The following is a 20707-nucleotide window of genomic DNA, read 5'->3' on the forward strand; positions in this document are numbered from 1 at the left end:
AATGTTCTGAATCCATACTACAAACTCATCCTCCATGCTACCATAGACGAATCTAAGTTGCAAATCTATATAAAAAATAAACTGTTATGATCCCACCTGATGGTATGACTTGAAACTCGGATCCTGGAATGACATTTAGCTTTGTAGCTTTGTTTTTGGTTTTGTTTAATAACAGGGTAACAACAGTATTCACCACTTACAATGCACACTGTAAAGACTTGGCAAGGGTCCTTTCACAACTATTTCCAAACACGGAACCTCCGTCACTAAGAAGGACTAAGTCAGTAGATGCAATGGGAAATCCACTACCTTTGAGTTCCCCTCCGAATTATGCACTATTCTGACTTGATACTATATTGCAGTTCCTTCACTTCCAATTGCGTTAAAGTCTGAGAAAATCCTTCCAGATAACTAAGTAAGCAGTTGTGGATGAGCAACAAATGTTGATGTTGCCAGTAACACCTATGGTCCATGAGCGTAAAAAGAAGTTATCAACCATGGTTGACACAATGCTGGCCTGGGCACCACATGTCTGATTTGCTTTCTTCAGTTGGTTGCATGATTATTTTAAAATGAAGAGATGGTGGCAGCTTAGTCTGGAAAGTGGGCATTGACCTGTTTATCTGTTGATGATTGTTAACCATCTGTCCATTAATAAGTCCTTGTGTTACATGTAACCAATATTGATGTCTCTAAACTGGGGAATCCTGCCATATGAAACTATTGCAATACTCTCACATCCTTCTGCCAGTCTTCCAGTGATTAAAATATGTGCTCTGACAAGTAATGAATCAATGTAGTTCAGATTGATTGATGTCACCACTGAAGCGTAAAAGTTCAGAGCTGTCATCATCTCAACCTTTGCCATCCTCATGTTGGAAGCTGTCTGTAGTCAAGTTCCAGCAGATTGTACAACCTTGTCATTTAGTGACATAAAGCCTGAGAAGGTGGTTTTTGATGACTGATGAGAAATATTAGACATTAATTTGCACTTTGTTGAAGCTGAAATTGCTGTTCAATGATCTCATCATGCGTCATCAACTCATGGTACCAATTAATTATAAGCAGGCTTGAAAATGTAGCAACATAGAATACTAGCATGTGGGCTGAACACTCACAGATATTTGCAGAGCAATTTTCTTCACCTCAGCACAATGAATAACATCTTATTTGCGTCATGTTCAGTAGAAGGAAATCAGGCAAGATAGCTTTAGTTCAATAAAGAATGTCACATTATTTAAGATAGAAAAATGCTGTCTTAAATTTTTGAAGATCATCCATCAAAAATAATAGCATTGTGTTGCTTAGAGACAAACAGCAATTAAATTAAAGAAGACTTGCATTTATATTGTGCTTTTCATAACCTCAAGAAAGCTCAAAATGCTTTACTGGGGAAGTGTACCAGTCCATTTGCACACAACAAGTCTTCCCAAACAGCAATGTGATAATGGTCAGGTGACCTGCCTATAGATGTTAATTTATTATTGGCTCAGGGACCAGGTAGAGCTCACTGCACTCAGATCTTTGACACTACTTCAGAGGGTAGATGGTCAGCTTAACATCTTATCACAGAAGCAACATGAGTGCAGCATTCCTATAGTATTGCAGTGGAGTGTTAAATTGGTTGTGTTCAACTTTTTGAGGGGTACTTGAGCCCACAATATTCTGTGAGTGCTACCACTGAGCTGTGTCTGATTTCTCTGTGCCATAACAGGACGATTTCCAGAAGTATTAATCTGAAAATGTTACTTCTCTTTCTGTTCACAGGTCCTGCCTGAGTATTTCAAGAATTTTCTGCTCCTATGTTAGTTCACCACCATCTACAAATTTTCTTGCAGCATAAAAGGTAATTGCTTACCCTGGAATGCTCAGTTCTGAACAGTACTACAACTGCTAGGTACAATATCCAGCGCTAATAGGGAATCTCTGTTCCTGCCAAAGTAAATACCTAATGATGGAAATGAATGAATACACCCTTCAGGGTAGCATCATAAAATGGGTAACTATCAAGAAATATGTTGTTACAACATAACATGTTCCACTGTCCTACTATTGAACTTAAAAGAAAACACTCCAGGTATTCACAATCTTTCAAATTGAAGACCACAAAAAAGTGAAGTAAAGGCTTTTCAAAACAATGAAGTTAAACATTGGGTGAAATGCATTAAAGATGATTGGTGCAATACTTTTTGTTTTGTAACGATACCAAAAACAGATTTCACTTCAACCACAATTCTACAGCCTCACAGTTCTTCAAATGTCGATCATTACCCAAATCAATTTGCAGCACTAGCTAAACCTCCAACCTTTATTTAGTTAACTTTGATAGAAGATTCTAGCCTCTTTTCCCCTAAGTACACTTATACATGGTTAAAGAAAAGAACAGTCTACAGGTAGTGTTACTGAATTAATGGATTAAAGCCACCTTGAGGTATCAAAATGTTAATGCATTTGCAATAGAGAGAAATTACAGAATTTAATTAGCTTGACAGGAATACCAGCTATAATTATAATGGACATGTAGGCTGATTGAGCTCTTGAATGATCTTAGGCAATAATAAATATCTCCTAAATAATGTCATCAAGAAAAATACATTGACAAATAATCATGATTGCTTATTGTAGTACGGTTCAAAAATCAGTAAATGCTGATCATGCTGCATTATTACTGTGGTTGTACGCTGACAGTTGCTGCACAACAGAGTGAGAGCTTTATTAATGTGATAATTGAGTTAATCCTTGTCCACGTCAGAAATATTTTCCTGTGGTTTCCGTCTGGAATGCACTTCAGAACATGGAGGCAGATTCTATCGTGGCTGTCAGAATAAAATTGGATAAGTACCTGAAGAGACGACAGAGCAATGAAGAAAGCACAGGGGAGTAGCCCTTGCTAAATTCCTCTTATATAGAAACAGCCTAGGCGCAATGGTATGAATGGGCTCTTTCTGCACTGTAACAATTCCATTCTAATGTTTTGGTTAGAAAAGTCATTCACATAGCAACAGTGGGTGAATTCCACCCCTGTTGTTAAAGGGTTAGTGTAGTGGGGGTGCAGCAGGTCAGTGGGAGGGGAACAAAGTAAGTGTAGGACCCCTAGCTTTTTCAGGGAAACAGTGTTGTGGTGGGGCTGAAGGTCAGTGAGCCTTAACTCAGTTGTTGGTAAAGTGTTGGAAAAGGTTATAAGGGATAGGATTTATAATCATCTAGAAAAGAATAAATTGATTAGGGATAGTCAGCACGGTTTTGTGAAGGGAAAGTCGTGCTTCACAAACCTTATTGAGTTCTTTGAGAAGGTGACCAAACAGGTAGATGAGAGTAAACCGGTTGATGTGGTGTATATGGATTTCAGCAATGCGTTCGATAAGGTTCCCCACAGTAGGCTATTGTACAAAATGAGGAGGAATGGGATTGTGGGAGATATAGCAATTTGGATCGGAAATTGGCTTGCTGAAAGAAGACAGAGGGTGGTCGTTGATGGGAAATGTTCATCCTGGAGACCAGTTACTAGTGGTGTACCACAAGGGTCGGTGTTGGGTCCACTGCTATTTGTCATTTTTATAAATGACCTGGATGAGGGCGTAGAAGGATGGGTTAGTAAATTTGCAGACGACACTAAGGTCGGTGGAGTTGTGGATAGTGACGAAGGATGCTATAGGTTGCAGAGAGACATAGATAAGCTGCAGAGCTGGGCTGAGAGGTGGCAAATGGAGTTTAATGCAGACAAGTGTGAGGTGATGCACTTTGTTAGGAGTAACCGGAAGGCAAAGTACGGGGCTAATGGTAAGATTCTTAGTAGTGTAGATGAGCAGAGAGATCTCAGTGTCCGTGTACACAGATCCTTGAAAGTTGCCACCCAGGTTGACAGGGCTGTTAAGAAGGCATACAGTGTTTTAGCTTTGATTAATAGAGGGATCGAGTTCCGGAACCAAGAGGTTATGGTGAAGCTGTACAAAACTCTGGTGCGGCCGCACTTGGAGTATTGCGTACAGTTCTGGTCACCGCATTATAAGAAGGATGTGGAAGCTTTGGAAAGGGTGCGGAGGAGATTTACTAGGATGTTGCCTGGTGTAGAGGGAAGGTCTTGTGAGGAAAGGCTGAGGGACTTGAGGCTGTTTTCATTAGAGAGAAGAAGGTTGAGAGGTGACTTAATTGAAACGTATAAAATAATCAGAAGGTTAGATAGGGTGGATAGGGAGAGCCTTTTTCCTAGGATGGTGACGGCGAGCACGAGGGGGCATAGCTTTAAATTGAGGGGTGAAAGATATAGGACAGATGTCAGAGCTAGTTTCTTTACTCAGAGAGTAGTAAGGGAATGGAACGCTTTGCCTGCAATGGTAGTAGATTTGCCAACTTTGGGTACATTTAAGGCGTCATTGGATAAGCATATGGACATACCTGGAATAGTGTGGGTTAGATGGGCTTGAGATTGGTATGACAGGTCGGCACAACATCGAGGGCCGAAGGGCCTGTACTGTGCTGTAATGTTCTATGTTCTATGTAAATAGTTCAAGGTATTTCAACACAGTAAAGACCAATGTTCTTTGGACATTGTCTTACCACTCTGCTGCCCCCTCCACCTCCACACCCTTGTCAAAATATCTATGAAATAACAATAGGAAATCTTATCATGGCCTGGTAAAGTAGTTTAATTATAGAAATGGGTCCCAAGGTCTACATTGGCATAACAGTGCTGCGTTCTCCGTAATAGTACCCTGAAGTCACTCTGTAAGTAAATAGGTTGAACCTATTAGGCTGAAGACTCCAAATTGATGGAAACATTTTTGATGATCCTCCAGCAGCACAGACCCCAAATTAAATTGGAATTGACTTCAATGGTTTTGAACCTATAGTTGTCAAGGTGCCCAGGGTAACACAGAGACATTTCTGGATATGTTAATGGGCCAGGTAGATCATATTCCAAATGCCACCAGTTAAAATGCCACCAGGGTTGTTTTTGTTTTACTGAGTGGGCTGAATGGAGGAACTAGATTCCAGGCTATTTCTTCCTTGGCCAGCCAAAATGATCTCAAAGTTATAAAATCATTCAACTCATGGACAATTTATTCAAAAGACATTGATGAAAACTAACGTACTGTGAGGAGGAAACACGTTGAAGACCTAGATGTGATGTACTTTATTTTTCATATGTACGGTACGTACATGAGAGCTGCTATTAGTGCCAGGGAGAGAAATGAATCATTTAACTTTAAAACTAGGTTGTTTCTCCCTTTGACCTCTACTCCAAATTTACATTGCAACATGAAGATTATTACAATGGAAAGTCCTTCTGCTGACACATGCACAGCAGGAATCAATTGAGTAAGTAACTGTTTTCATAAAATGTTAGAACACACATGTCCAAAGTGTCCTATGATTAATTTATAATAGTGGTAGGAGTTAAAGGAAGGTCAAGGATTCACATGACTCACTAGTTTCCAACATGTCATCGATCAGCCTATGTTAACCAGCAGATTTGCTGATTTTCTGTATCATCCTATAAGTATTAAGGAGCCTTATGGTAATTCTTTATGTTGAATAGCCTATCAAACCCAGTACAAACCTCCAATGTTATTGGCCTTCTTCATCAATGTTTGTTGGCTCCTACATGAATCATTCCTGTGCTCCTGTTCTCATCCTAACACTTCAAAATGAAATGATAATCTGAAATTTTTTCTGATATTTTAATGTCGTAGGAAGGTGTTTCTTTCACATTATTGTCCTAGACTCAGTGAAACTATTTTTATTACTGTTGGCCGCATGGAAGGATATTGATAAAAAGACAAATAGTAATAAGGTGTTGGTTTCAACTTAAACCCAAGAGGCAAATTGGCAGATAACTAACATCAGATGTCGATACCTCCTATGTAGTCCTGAGATTGTCCAGGGAATCTAACAGTGTGTAACTTGGCCTAAATCTAGGATACGTGGATGTCCAACATCAGCTTTTGAATAGGTAGGAAGAGAAATTTGTAGCCTTCCCAACTCATTTTCCATTGTGCCCATCTAATAGATCCCTTAAGAGTTGGTGATGGTGCCTGTGTCAGGGCCTTCCTCAGTTCAGAAGGTCAGCCATAAGTGGTGAATTTTTTTTTCTATTCATTTGTGGGATGTGGGTGTCGCTGGCTGGCCAACATTTTTTGCCTGCCCCTAGTTGCCCTTGAGAAGATGGTGGTGAGCTGCCTTCTTGAACCGCTGCATTCCTCCTGCTGTGGGCAGGACCACAATGCTATTAGGGAGGGAATTCCAGGATTTTAACTCAGCGACAGTGAAGGGATGGTGATATATTTCCATTGATGAGTGGCTTGGAGGGGAACTTGGAGGTGATGGTATTCCCATATATCTGTTGCCCTTGTCCTTCTAGATGGAAGTGGTCATGGGTTTGGAAGGTGCTGTCTGAGGATCTTTGGTGAATTTCTACAGTGGATCTTGCAGATAGTGCACACTGCTGCTACTGAGTGTCAGTGGTGGAGGGAGTGGATGCTTGTGGATGCAGTACCAATCAAGCGGGCTGCTTTGTCCTGGATGGTGTTAAGCTTCTTGAGTGTTGTTGGGGCTGCACTTATCCAGGCAAGTGGGGAATATTCCATCACACTCTAGACTTGCACCTTGTACATAGTGGACAGGCTTTGAGGAGTCAGGAATTGTGTTAGTCGCAGCAATATTCCTAGCTTCTGGCCTGCTCTTGTATGTGGTGTGTCCAATTGAGTTGCTGGTCAATGATAACCCCCAGGATGTTGATAGTGGGGAATTCAGAGTTTGGTAACACCACTGAATGTCAAGAGTGTGGTTAAATTGTCTCTTATTGGTGATGGTCATAGCCTGTCATTTGTGTGGCATGAATGTCACTTGCCACTTATCAGTCCAAGCCTGGATATTGAGCAAATTTTGTTGCAGTTGAACATGGACTGCTTCAGTATCTGAGGAATAATGATTGGTGATGCTAAAGGCCAGTATCTAAACGTGCAGGTTACAGTAACAGCTTATAACACAAAATAAAGCATATAAACGATAAGGGAACAAACACAATCACATACGAAGATCTGAAGTTAAAATAATAAAACTGTAGTTCATAATGTACTGGTAAGACAAAGCATGGAAGAAGGCATTACAGATTATGATGCATTAATTAAAGCATTTAACACATATTTTAAAGTATTACTAACATAGTAATAAATTGGGTGAGAGTTAATCAGCAAAATCAACATTCAGGACAATTAATAAAAAAATCTTTAGGGGATTGACATTTTCTAGCAGTGGTAAAAGCCTTGAAGGATAAGTTAATTAGAGACCATATAATAGTCAATGTGAGTGATGAGAAGTTATCAGACTTTCCTCAACACACAGATGATTTTATATTGCAATAATGGAGCTGGATCATGGCAATAGTTGAAGCTTTTCACTGTATTTTCCTTTTAATACAAATGACATTAAATCATTCATTCAATAAGCAATCCAACTTCCTACGTAAATGGAAATTGGAGCCAAAGACAGTCAGCTCTGCAAGGAAACATTGGCAATTCTTCTGAAATGGATGGATAGGGCCCAAGACAACATCATCACTCTCTTAAGAGTCCGCCAAAAGAGTGGGAATCTACATTCTTAACCACATTGGATTGTACATGATGTGGATCCAAACAGAACAAACATAATGAACACACAGCAAGGCATGCTGAATGCTATAAGTGGAGCCTGCTGGGACACCTTAAAAGATACCCCATATTAGTAGCACCATCACTACCTCAAGAACAAAGGAAAAGTCCTCAAAAATAAATAATTCTAGGGAAATGGAAATCATTTAACAAGGAAAAAATGAAGAACATTCTACAAGGAAAATACTCATGAAGTAGACACAAAGCAAAAGGTATTCCTAAGTGAGATTAGACTGAGTCAAAACATATTCTAGGCCATCAATTTGAAGGTGCAAGGTTTCAAATAGAATTTAAATGTCCTTGGAGCAGCTGGTTTAACATTAGCAGATTGTTTGTCTCGTCGAAGTCTATAAATGTCAGACCAGATAAATAGAACTCGGAGTACTCCAGGAGGCACAGATTTTTAGTTGCATAGGCAAAAATCAACACAAAACTTAGTCACAGAGGAGAAAATGTTAGTGAGACAGTAAATTTTCTGCTAATGTTGAACAGAAATGTATGTATTTGTTTAAACCTATTGGGAATGGACAAGACAGCACATCAGAATGAAGATGAAAGAGAATTTTGGAAAGGATAAGGCAAACTGAAGCAGATATATCATATTACTTTGGCAAGCAGGTGCCATGCCCATTTGTTTGTACACTGCCAGGAAAATTCCTTTTTTTGTGAAAGGTAAAATCTCAATTAGATAGCATAGTTAAAAGTGAGGTCCTGTCAAGAGTGGCAGAACAAAACACGTTGGTGTTCAGGGCTATTAACTGTTCCCAAACTAAGACTGAATGAAGATCTCACACAACTAAGCAAATGATTTAGAGGAGAAATCCTCTATTGCCTAAGAACTCTTCTATTGCACTCAATACCTGCATTGAGTGACTGATGGTAAATGCCACATGGTTCCAGTGAACCAGGCAGCACATTATTAGAGCATTGTATTTCTATCCCAAACATCCCCTTTTATTTAAAAAATTGTAAGCATCATCATTAACACTGTGAGCTACCCAAGTTACCCATTATGCACTCAACTATTCTCATGCATTAGCAGTTCATTATTCTTATATGCACACATGATCTTTAAATTGACCCAGCCTCTTGGTGGTACAATATTGTCTGTCAAAAATAGTTTGCCATAATTGGCAACTGGCATGTCTTTTACAAAACTGAATGCAAACAGTGGGTTCTGACAGATGCCCTTTGACCAAGGGTCAAGATTGCTGACTACACTTATTAAACCATTCAGCAGTTTGTTTCAATCATCTACCATTTGGGATCTCATCTGTACCAGCAATTTTCCAGAGGTCACAGTCTAGACTCCTGGCTGGGTGTTCATTATGCTTGTTCTGTTTGGACCCACATCTTGTACAATCCAATGCTCCAAACACTTTTGGTAGACTTTTGGGAGGGTGATGATGTCACTTGGAGCACTATCCATCCAACTATGTTAGAAGAATTGCCAACGTTCCCTTGTAATACTGACTCTTTTCCATCTACATAGCAAGTTGGATTGCTTCTTGAATGAATGATTTATTGTCACTTGTACTGAAGGGAACATATAGTGAAAAGCGTCAGTTGTTGCCAGCTCCAGCACCATTATTGGAACAGTATGCTGGAACTGGTATGAATTTTCAGCACAGCATTGTGGCTTGTATTGTATTTTCATTGAATGGCTGCATGATTAATGCCTGCACTGAGTGACTGATGGTAGAGGTCACATGATCCCAGTGAACCAGGCAGCACATTATTACAGTATTGTATTTCTATCCCAAGCATCCCCTTTTATTTAAAAAAATTGTAAGCATCATCATTAACACTGTGAAGTACCCAAGTTACCCATTATGCACTCAACCATTCTCATGCATTAGCAGTTCATTATTCTCATATGCATGCATGATCTTTACATTGAACCAGCCTCTTAGTGGTACACATGCATGTTGTTATCGGCTATTCACCCTGGTAATGTTCCATATGATAGAAGTTCCTTCTGACTAGTTAGAACACTAATCTATTGTGACTTGACAATCAATTCCTGCAAGTGTGAGGAGATCTACTACTAAGTTCATCTATAGTCTGACTGGGGTGTCGTGTGTCATTAGAATCTCCTTAGTTTTGCTTAGCTTTGTACTCAATACAAGCTCTGCACTGCCTGATATGCTTGGCCAATAAAGCACATCCCTTACCTTCCTCAGAATTGATTCAGTTCTTTGATGATTTACATGGATACACTTCAATTCCTTAGTGATAATGACTCCAGATCCTTTCTACAATACACCATCTTGATCTGTCAATTCAATTCTGTTTAGCCAATACATTCTTATGGTGAAATGTGAGTCCTTGATATTTTCAGCTCATACTTTCATCACTATTTCTTGCAACACTTCCTTGCTGGGTAGTTTGCTTGAATTGAGCAAGGGGTTGGTCCACTAAATTCAATCAGCTGAATTTCCACAGACTCTGAATTAGGCAGACAATTGCAAGTCAATGGGAAGAAAAAAGGCATCTCAATAAAAATTAGGTTCTCAACATCAAGAAAAGAATTTCAATTCTGACACCAAATTTCAAATGTCAAGACATGAATCTTGCTAATGAGTGGTAAAAGGCCTATTTGCAAATGTGTGCATATATTAATATTCCATATTAACTAACCTTGCCTCACTCATATGCTCATTTCCTGTTCTCCCACCAACAGCCTGGATAGAAACTAAACAGTGACAATTCCTGATATGGAAGTCAGAGTGGGTATCAAATGGCTCTGGCTTGCCATTTGCTTTTCTCGTTCCTCCTTGAACACCAGTCCCAATACCTCAAGGTCCACTCCATGGGCAACAACCACCTCAGCTGCCTACAGAGGAATTAGACTACCAGCTGCACCATATCTTCATGGCACATCTGCAGCCCACTTAGATTAAAATTCTCCACCTCCATGTTGCATTTTGACACACAGTGGCACCTTTCTTTGCAGTGCTGCTGCCACGTGGAGGCAGCCTGCCCCATGTCGGGCACTTGGCCTTGGGCCCTGGAGTGTTCCAAGAGAAGATTTCTGAAGGTCCTGGATGTGATGGTTCTTCCTCTTGTCCACTGACATCACCCTGTTTCCTCGGGAGGACGGGGCACCTAGTGTAGTGTAGTGTAGAGCAGTGTAAGAGCCTCTTGCCCCTGTTACCTTGCCATTGGTGCTGAGCATCCAATGTGACCATGGGGGCAGCCAGACACTTACATGCCAGAGGCAGCATGATACACAGGTCACGCTGGTGGACTCTTCCACCCTTCAAGTCAATTTGCCCAGTGCGTCCAACAGCTGCCTGTGTGTCTGCTTGCACATTTGGATGAAGTTATGAATGGCTAATGCCACTGGATTCTGTCTGTGCAGGTTCTTGGTTTTCAGTGAGGGCGATATGACCACCATAATATGCCCCTAAATGTACTCTCACTAACATTTCTGCTGAGGTTCCAGTGCCTACAGGAGGCAGCCTTGAATCATAGAATCCCTACAGAGTGGAAGTAGGCCATTCAGTCCATCAAGTCCACACTGACCCTCAGAAGGATATCCCAAAGGACACACACACCCTTTACATTATCCCTGTAACCCTGCATTTCCCATGGCTAATCTTTAGATGTGTGAGGAAACCAGACCATCCAGAGGAAATCCACACAGACAAAGGGAAAATGTGCAAATTCCACACAGTCAGTGACCCAAAGGTAGAATTGAACCTGGGCCCTTGGCACTGTGAGACAGCAATGCTAACCACTGAGCCACTGGGCTGCCACTTACTGGTGCATCCTTTAAGGTATCTGTGTCAACTTTCTCAGAAATGGAGGAGGAAAAGCAGAAGGAGGAGATGATGTCTTGAGTGGCTGACGTCTTCATGGTGAAGACAACATGGTATAGATGTCACTGATACCTGCAGGATAAAAAGGAAAGGATGAGTTGTGAAATAGGGGTAGAACTTTGGGTATGTTATGAGTACATTCATGGTGGTGGTAATAGAAGATCAGATCAGCACTTAGCATGAGCCTCACCTCACTGTTGGGACATGAGGTCTTGGCATCTCCTAGGCACTGAGGAGATGAATGTCAGGCCCCCCAACAGCCATCTTGGCCCTCTCCTACCTATTGTGGACAGCTTTCTCCTGGTGATATGAAGGGAGAGATTGAGTGAGATTAAAGTGGGTGGCTCAGCTGTTCATGTTGGTGCAGGTGGGAAAAATGTAATCAGATGCCCTGAACAAGTGAGTAGGCAGTATAGAGGTCGTGAGGATTAGTAGTCTGGAGGATTGGTATGGGTGGGAACAAGGGAGAGAAGATGTTGTGTGAAACTGTAATAATTGTAGAGTATAGGTTCATTGCTCCTTGAAAATAGGGTTGCAGGTAGATAGGATAGTGAACAAGGTGTTTGATATGCTTGCCTTTATTGATCAGTGCATTGAGCACAGGAGTTGGGAAGTCATGTTGTAGATGTACAGGACATTGGTTAGGTCACTTATGGACTATTGCATGCAATTCTGGTCTTCCTGCTATAGGAAGGATGCTGTGAAACTAGAAAGGGTTCAGAAAATATTTACAAGGATGTTGCCAGGGTTGGAAGGTTTGAACTCTAGGGAAAGGCTGAATAGGCTGGGGCTATCTTCCGTGGAGCATCGGAGGCTGAGTATTGGCCTTATAGAGGTTTATAAAACCATGAAGGGCATGGATAGGGTAAATAGCCAAGGTCTTTTCCCTGGGGTGGGGGAGTCTAAAGTTAGAGGACTTAGGTTTAAGGTGAGAGGGGAAAGATTTAAAAGGGACCTAAGGGGCACCTTTTCACACAGAGGGTGGTGTGTATACAGAATGAGCTGCCAGAAGAAGTGGTAGAGGCTGGTGCAATTACAACATTTAAAAGGCATTTGGATAGGTATATAAACAGGAAGAGTTTAGAGGGATATGGGCCAAATGCTGGCAAATGGGACTAATTTATTTAGGATATCTGTTCGGCATGGGCGAGCTGGAGCAAAGAGTCTGTTTCCGTGCTGTACAGTTCTATGACTCTAATAACCTTGGTGGCACATGGGTACATTAGCCAAGATGGAGTGTGTGTGAGGGTGTAGAGAAAATGGTAGCACAGGGCAGAAGGTCATTTCTTCTTCCAAAGCTGAGCATTCCTTCAGACCATGGACACCGCACTGCCCCAGCTGGCAACTTCAGACTAGGCTGGCAGGATTTGGTGATGTGGTCTTCTCTGGCATTCCTGAGGATGGAAGATAGTCCTTCTCTGTGCAACTCTGCCCCAAGGAACCGATGGGCTTCTGTCGGGAAAGTGGGGTGTTAACTTCCCTTTCTCAGCCATTTCTGGGGCAATCCATCACACACTAAAAATGTGAACAGCAACTCAAGACTGACGACGCTTGACCTGGTGCTCAGCTGTGTTTTAAAAGCAGCACTGGGGCTGGGAATCCTGGAATATTTCAGCAATGGCAAGTACTTTTGCCTCTAGTAAGAATATGATACCACCAGGAGGGAGCACCATTGAGGTGTAGTGCATACATTATACATTAAAGAATTGCATGAGACAGGTCTCTGGAGCTGTCAGGGAAAAGCCTTCTATGAACCTCCCTGAAGTCCACATATGGCTGATTTTAGGCAAAATTCAGCCCAATATAAGATCATAACTAATAGAAGCAGGAGTAGGCCATTTAGCACCTCAAACCTGGCCCATCATTGAACAGGATCATGACTGATCCGAATTCCTCAGATCCACTTTTCCTACCCTTTCCCCAAAGCTCTCAATTCCCTTACTGATCAAGAATCTACCTATTTCTGAAGAAGGGCCTAGGCCCAAAACATCAGCTTTCCTGCTCCTCTGATGCTGCTTGACCTGCTGTGTTCATCTAGCTCCTCACCTTGTTATCTCAGATTCTCCAGCATCTGGAGTTCCTACTATCACAGAAAGAATCTATCTCAGCCTTAAACATAAACACGGATTCTGGCCCTACAGCTTGCTGTGGCAAGGAGCTCCAAAGACTCTCAACCCTCTGAAAGAAGAAATTCCTCCTCATTTTCAGTCCTAAGTTGGCAGCCCTTTATTCTAAGATTTTGCCTCTGGTCCTGGACTCTCTCATGAAAGAATAATCAAGATTGTAAATAGTAGACAGACTTTGGGAAGTCAGGAAGTGAGTTACTTACTACAGAATACCCAGAATCTGACCCATTCCTGTAGCTGCCAGATTTATACAGCTGGTCCAATTCAATTTTCATACACATATGGATACTTTAAAACACTTCTTTATTTACCACGTGTTTTCAAAATTTTATTTTATCTGGGACAATTATTTGAATAATTAACATCCCAGCCTACCTATCGCCTGTGGTTTCACTTCAAACTCTTTTTTAAGATCTCAAACAGAGAACCTAAAATGTGTACATGATAAAATTGTTTTTGGCTTGATGAGATAAACAGCGGTAGCCTCATTAACTGTCTCTTGAGGAGATGGGTTTATGTCATTCGAGTCATTCCTCCAGATCATTAAAGACGTGGGAATCACTAACGGTGCAGCATGTGATCAGAATGTTGTCATGATTCTCCCATTTTTACATTGTCTCCCATAAATCCATATCCTCTTGAACTTTTTTTAAAAATGCACTAATTCAAATTTGCATCCAGTAGAAATTGTGAACATTGTCTTCTTGTTCTCCAAAATTAATTGAATAAAAGCTGCCAGGCAGAAATATCAAGAGATAAATAAAAGTGTTCCAATCAGGAGGAAGTTAGTTGCGCTGCGTAAGCACAGATTTCACAAAATCAAAGTCAAGTGAACGCTAAGGCATGTGTGAATCAAATCAGAATATTGTAAACAAAATACAATTCAAATAATAGTTTGAATCTTATTGATATAAAATAAGTGCTATCTTTTTCTATTTTAAATCCTTATTTTGGATCTTAAAAAGTTCAGCGCGTGAGAAAATAATTATGGCTTTAAAAAGTTGTGATTTTTCGCTATCCTGAGAGCAGATTTTGCAATCTCAGATTACTTAACATCCAGCCCTTGTACCAAGGTTTATGTATTTACATCAAATCAGCCTCTTGTGCTGACTTTAGCATTATCACATCTGATTTTTTTCTTATTGGGAGTGTTTTCTGTTCCTAAATTTGCTTCTTGACAGCTGACAAAGTGTATTATGAAAGAGGCTGTTGTTGCTTACAATCTCAGTTTCCTTTTGACCATTCTATTGTGTTGAACCACAGACTGTTGGAAGGTTACATTTATTAACCTAAGCGACTATGATTCAATCTTTACATTGAGTTGTTTATCCTACCTACACCTGTCATGTATCACAATGAAATAGACTCCCACGGTCAATGAGGATATCCAATCAATCTTTCCACTGTGAACACCGTGACATAGATCACTGCTGTTTATTTAATTATTCATTGTTCAATAATGTCAAGTCCATAAGCAAATGTTGAAAAGCAAGGAGGATCTGGGCTTGCACATTCAATAATCTTCCTTTCGCGAATAACAACCGTAAGACCCCAACGGTTATAACCATTCCTGTTGCTGCAACTCCTGTTTCTATTTCTGCCCAGTTTCCTTCGGCATGACCTTTTGAGGGAGTAGGCCTGCATTGAGAATATAGTCAGACTTTGCTAATGCCCTGGTCTGCAGAAAGACAGTTCAGGATGAGCTACCCTGAAAAGATGTAGAGATTATGTCACTGACCTTGTGCAGCAATTCAGAACCCCAGGCCGAAGCACTGGTGACAATGTGTTCAAATTAGATCACAGCAGTTGGTGAAATTTAAATTCAATCAATAAATCTGGGATTGAAGATTAGCGTCAGCGATGACGACATGAAACTATCATTGATTGGTGTAAAAACCCACCTGGTTCACTGATGTCCTTTAGGGAAAGAAATCTATCATCCATAGCTAGTCTGGCCTACGAGTGACTCCAGGCAACCAGCAATGTGATTAACTCTTAGATGCCCTCTGAAAAAGACTGGTAAACTTTTCAGTTAAAGGCCAATTGGGTATGAGCAACAAGTGCTGATCTTTCCAATGAGGCTAACATTCCATGAAAGGATAAAGAAATAAAATTCTGCCATGCAAAACTGTTACAATCATTTTAGCAGTTTGAGTCATTTGTATAAAGTGTCAGATTCCAGCTGAACTACAAAAATCCCCGAAGACTCCTTTGCAAGTTTTAGCAAGGAACATGGTGAATCACTGGTAATAGCTAAGCAAAGTGCAAAGAGATTAGTTCCTGCTGAGTTAAAGCTACCCAGCTATAGGCTTGGACCTGCCACAATCACTTAGCATAAACTGAAGAACATGTCATGTTTATCATTGGATGCGAAAATAACCTCAACTGAATTGAGGAATCTACCATCCAGCTAGTCAACTTTACCGATTAAGACTTGACTATTGCAATGCCAGAAAGCAATATGCAACTTGAGGGGAAAATCAAAAAGATCCCATTTGCAAACAAAGTAGAATATTTCCAGTTACAGCTGAATTTTAACCAAATCTGCAAATCAGTTCTATGTCTGTCATCCAGGTTCTGCTTTTTTAAAAAACAGTCATCCTCCCTAATTTTGAGACCTATATCATCCTTCTCTGTTGTGAATATGATGCCAAGTACTTATTTAAAACCCCAGTTATGTCTTCTGCCTTCACACACAGATAGCCGCTTTGATCTCTATTGGATCTTCCTCTTCCCCTGGTTATTCTCTCACCCCTAATATAATAGCTTATGAACTGCTTTTGCATTTTCCTGAATGTTATCTGCCAGTATTTTCTCATGTCCCCTCTTTGTTCTCCTCATTTCCTTTTTAAACACTTTTTACATTTCTCTGGGACATCTGCTGTTTGGTGTCTTTGGTATCTACCGTAAAGTTTTATTTTCTTATCCAACCCTAAACATCCTTTGACATCCAGCATTCTCCAAACTAGTTTTTTCCACCTTGGTAAGAATATGTTGACCCTGCACTTTCACTATTATCCTTTTGAATGTTTCCCATTGTCCTGATGAGGATTTTCCTCCAAAATTAGCTGCTCCCTCTGTCTTATTAGTATTAACCTTCCACCAATTCAGAATCTTCATTTCTGGTCCATCTTTGTCCTTATATATACTCACCTTAAACCTCACTGAATTATGACTACTATCAAAATGTTCCTCCAATGACACATTTATCACTTGCCCAGCTTCTCCCTAAATTTAGCTCCAACTATGCCCCCTGTCTAGTCGATCTTTCTTCGTGCCGGCTTAAAAAGCTCTCCTAAATTCCTTCTAAAAATTCTGTCCCCTCCATGCCTTTCACACTTTGTCTACCCCAGTTAACATGGGAAAGTTGAAAGCCCCTACTTCTAATAAAAATACAGGAATATGATTTTGAATTTCCTTCCAAACCAGGTAATAAAGTGGTTACTTCAGACACATAGAGCAAGTAGACTATATCCAAAAATAACTGTGGATGTTTTACTGGACCTACAGATCAACAGCATAGACATAGAACTGTAAGATGCACTCATTGTTGATTCGATGAGTCTTCGTCAGCACAAATGCAACCAACTACAAGAGGAAACAGATAATATATAACATATAGAGAGGCAAGTTTTAACATGACAATTGTGCACCAGTTGATCTCTCTTTTGCCACTGAGTGAAAAAGCAGACACCGAAACAGCGAGAGAATGAAGGGTCCAGGCCTGAAACATCAGCTTTTGTGCTCCTGAGATGCTGCTCCCCTGTTGTGTTCATCCAACTTCACACTTTGTTATCTTGGATTCTCCAGCATCTGCAGTTCCCATTTTCTCTGCACACCAAACAGCATATAATGGGAAGTACTGCATTATCAGAAATTCCAGTCCATTATTCTATGCATTCCCACAGACCTCACAATTAAGGCCTACCTACCAGACTTCAATTAATTAGAAATGACTAAACTGAGGAAAACAGGCCTTTGTATTCTATTAGTTTCACTGTTAAAAGCTTTGAAAAAGCTACAATTTGATAAATGAGATATAGCTAGGATTTTAATAGTGGTCTAGAATAATTAATTCTAAAAATCTCCCAGGCTCCGAAAATTTAAATTTATATGTTTGGAATATCAAAATTTCTCCACTAATATATAATACACTTTTTAGAGGTGTTTCAGCTTCAACATTAATTGCATATTATTTATTGTGCTGTCTGCAAAAGACAATTAAATGTACATTACACTTAGAATATTTAATTTTCAAATTTGTTGTCTATCAGTATACGTCAATATGATTGGCTACGTATCCTATTTGATGATAGAAGCATCAAAAATAGGAGCAGGAGAAGGCCATTCAGCCCTTTGAGCCTGCTGTGCCATTCAATATAATCATGGCTAATCATCAACCTCAGTACCCTGCTCCTAATATTGCATTGACTAGATACCTGGACATCTCCTTGACTCGGTGTCTGATTTAAATTAACATCAAGAAAGGAAAATTAACTCCAACAAGGTCATGAGATTTTTATGGACAGATTTCTCCAAGGTCAATGGCAGCTGTCATTGCTTCAGCACTGACTGCAAAATCCAAGCTGTGTTTGATAAAATAGAACTCAATGACTTCTTTTACTTAATTACAATTTGAACAATATTGCCTTCACTCAAACATTAATGTACTTATCTACTTGGACGGTCATGTCAGAAAGCCTAGGACCCATTACGAATGTTTGAACAATTTAGCAGCAGAAACAATCAATATGCCTAGAGTCCTCAATTCTGAAGCCATTATAAGCTTGTGATCATTATATCAAGCCATATTTCCTTATAGAGAAGACAGGCAGACTAATTTTTCTCTTGAATTGCTGCGTAAAGCTATGTACTATGAACCTTTTCCAAGTTGATAAACTTTTTTTTTCAATTTATGCGCAAAGTAGATTTAGCACAATATGTCAGTGTTTGTGCAAAACTTACACATGTGCACATATCACCACTGACACCTTGCCATTCTGACCATGCCTTTCCTCAACATTGATAGAAGATCTGCACAGAAAACAAATGATAAAAGTGCATTTCTATCCACTCCTGCTTTCTTATATTCAGGAAGATTCTGATCAGCCTCCTTCAGAAATGTAATATGGACAATTAGTCTGACAGATGGCACATAGTACATGATAATAGGGGTTGTTAATCAGCATTCAAAACAGTATTCTGAGATTTAAATGTCCATCATCACAGACAGCCACTATGACAGCTCCTGTGAAAGGATAAGTATGGAAAGTATGTATGAGAATAAGATTCCAGGAGGGAAAGAGTCATCTCAAAGGGAAGAGAACAGGCCCTTCAGTCCCGCCTGGGGATGCAGTGCCACGTCTGCAGGCAGGCATTGCCAGGTCCTGAGGGGGAATGATGGGCTCTCTGGACTAGCAATGGGGTTTGTCAGCTCTCAGGATTTGGCAGGGACAGGAGAGTGTCAGGAGCTATGGGGAGATAAGATTATCAAGCTCACGGGCTGGGATATCTGAGAGTGCAGTGAAGAAGGTGTCAGCTCAGAGCGTGAAGGGTGATACGGTCTAGGGGAGGGACAGGTGTGGGTATGTATGCCAGGTTAGGGTGTCAGTTATTCAGGGGAGTTAGACCAGGTATTTAATTGTCTAACTTTTCCTGCGGGCTAACTCTTTTTTTTGGTTAAGTCTGTGTTACACTAAGTTTTCTGGAAGGCTTTTCGCTGCAAGACACCCGTTGCACTTTTCGAAAGGTGCCAAGCACCCAGACAATTGGTGGCATTCCAGCGATGCCATCCACTAACAGTATCATGACACAGCAGCCGCAAGCCATGCTGCCCACAGTGCATAAACTGGCATAGCTGACACTTCTTTGCCCACACAACCCTGCTTTCTTCCCTTAGCTGTGACCAGGTCACGCACTTCTCCTGTCCATAGCTACATTCCATCTGAACATCCTTTAAGTCAGTGCTACCCTGTCCCCAAAGCCCACTCTAAACTTGAATCTTCTCATTATCCAGGAAGGGAACAGTGCATTCAGGCAAGCAATTGGACAAATATAAAAACAAACATGACATTTTTTTATTTCGAAAACAAATGAAAACACAAACGAAGTCAACAGAGGCTGAACTTTACAACCACAAAGCCAACCAACGTCTGTGATCATGACTAAAGATTACTTTACAGTCAATGATTGTATGTTACAGTCAATTCTCTTATATTAGAATTGGGTGTCAATAGACTCTGTCTGGCTTGTGCCATTCATCACCTCTCAGCTCTGTCATGAACCAAGGAAAAATCAAAAGAACTGCGGATGCTGTAAATCAGGAACAAAAACTGAAGTTCTGGAAAAGCTCAGCAGGTCTGTCACCATCTGTGAAGAAAAAGTCTGAGTTAATGTTTTGGGTCCGGTGACTCTTCAGCTCTGAGAAAGGGTCAATGGACCTGAAACTCTGAATTTTTCCCTCACAAACGCTGCCGGACCTGCTGAGCTTTTCCAGTAACTTCAGTTTTTGTTCATGAACCAAGGAGAGTTTTCTCCTCCTCAATGTCCTCACCCTACTTCTTGGAAGATTGCTCCCATTCCCCAGTTCCTCAGTATCTGCATCACATCACCCTACCGCCCACTCCAATTGTGTACTGTTAATCCTAAGGACTCCCTTCCTATTAGTGAATGCTGCAGCATTGTGATACTGCCTTCTCAGCGCCACATGTGTGCAGTTGATGGCACCCTGTACCTGGTGTTCCCAGCTAGGTTTTCCAAAACCACGTGCCCAGTTGCAGCTCTCACGCTATTTCAGGCAATGAAATAAACCTGTATGATTTAGCACGGATGGCATTGGTCACTGTCTTGAGTGGTTGTGGGTGCCATGACTGAGAGATCCCATGCAGGGTAGGTCCTTGGAAGGAGCCAGTTACAACAAAATTCAGTATCACGGGTAAACATCACAACCACTGGAAGGGGATGACCTCTCACTACTGCAGCCTCCAGATCCTGTCAGTTTCTGACACAGTTCCATCACTGTGTCCTTGGATATACTGTGTCTCCCCAGGTAATGGAATCAGGGCTGAAAAACTCTAGACCCATATGTCCTGAGGAATCCAGCAGCAAT

At 40.8% G+C, this 20707-nt stretch overlaps 1 long non-coding RNA gene across 1 annotated transcript in view; it reads left to right on the forward strand.

The window, feature by feature from the left end:
• The window catches only part of LOC125454635 (uncharacterized), a 90443-nt gene that overhangs the window by 54140 nt on the left and 15596 nt on the right, over window positions 1-20707 (forward strand). Inside the window, exon 2 of the long non-coding RNA XR_009446152.1 lies at window positions 1768-1846. This is a non-coding gene — a long non-coding RNA (uncharacterized LOC125454635). The remainder of the gene's footprint in view (window positions 1-1767; window positions 1847-20707) is intronic.

Source organism: Stegostoma tigrinum, chromosome 9 (assembly GCF_030684315.1).
Source record: "Stegostoma tigrinum isolate sSteTig4 chromosome 9, sSteTig4.hap1, whole genome shotgun sequence".
Lineage (NCBI taxonomy): Eukaryota > Metazoa > Chordata > Chondrichthyes > Orectolobiformes > Stegostomatidae > Stegostoma > Stegostoma tigrinum.